The 502-nt window shown below is 67.9% G+C and overlaps 1 protein-coding gene across 1 annotated transcript in view; it reads right to left on the reverse strand.

Moving 5' to 3' along the window:
* The window catches only part of PDX1 (pancreatic and duodenal homeobox 1), a 6155-nt gene that overhangs the window by 5190 nt on the left and 463 nt on the right, over positions 1-502 (reverse strand). The window lies entirely within an intron of this gene.

A 502-nucleotide genomic window follows, 5' to 3' on the forward strand; every position in this document is an offset into this window, starting at 1 on the left:
TGGCATCAGGGCACTTCTGGCTGCGGGGGCATCTCGGCCAGGGATGTGGGCGTCCGGGGACGGACAGGATGCGCCGGGGGGTCGCTCGCTCGGGGGGACCGGTGTGCCGGAGCCCTGGGAGCAGGCAAGTACCGGTTTTCTGCCCGCTCCCCCCGTGCCCGGGAGTATGAGGCCGGTGGGGACCACAGTGCTATCACCAGAGCGAGCGATAGGCAGCGGATTGTTTGCCCAAAGGGTAAATTTGGGAGCCTTCCCCGCGGCTTGGGCTGCAATGTGTTGACCCTCGGAGATAATCTGCTCCGAGCTGGTGCCCGTTGACTTGGTGACGAGGCTATGAGGAGGCGGAGAGCGACCGAAAGGGACAAAGATCACTTCCCTGCTTCCCGGCGTTCGGCCCGGCCGCGCTCTCGCCGGCTCGGGGGCAGGCACGCTTTCTATTTGCGCGGCCCGCCTCCTCTCACCGCCTCTTCCCCCGGTGCCCTCCCCCCGCACCGCGGCCCCG

Source organism: Aptenodytes forsteri, unplaced genomic scaffold (assembly GCF_000699145.1).
Source record: "Aptenodytes forsteri isolate BGI_AS27 unplaced genomic scaffold, ASM69914v1 Scaffold155, whole genome shotgun sequence".
Classification (NCBI taxonomy): Eukaryota; Metazoa; Chordata; class Aves; order Sphenisciformes; family Spheniscidae; genus Aptenodytes; species Aptenodytes forsteri.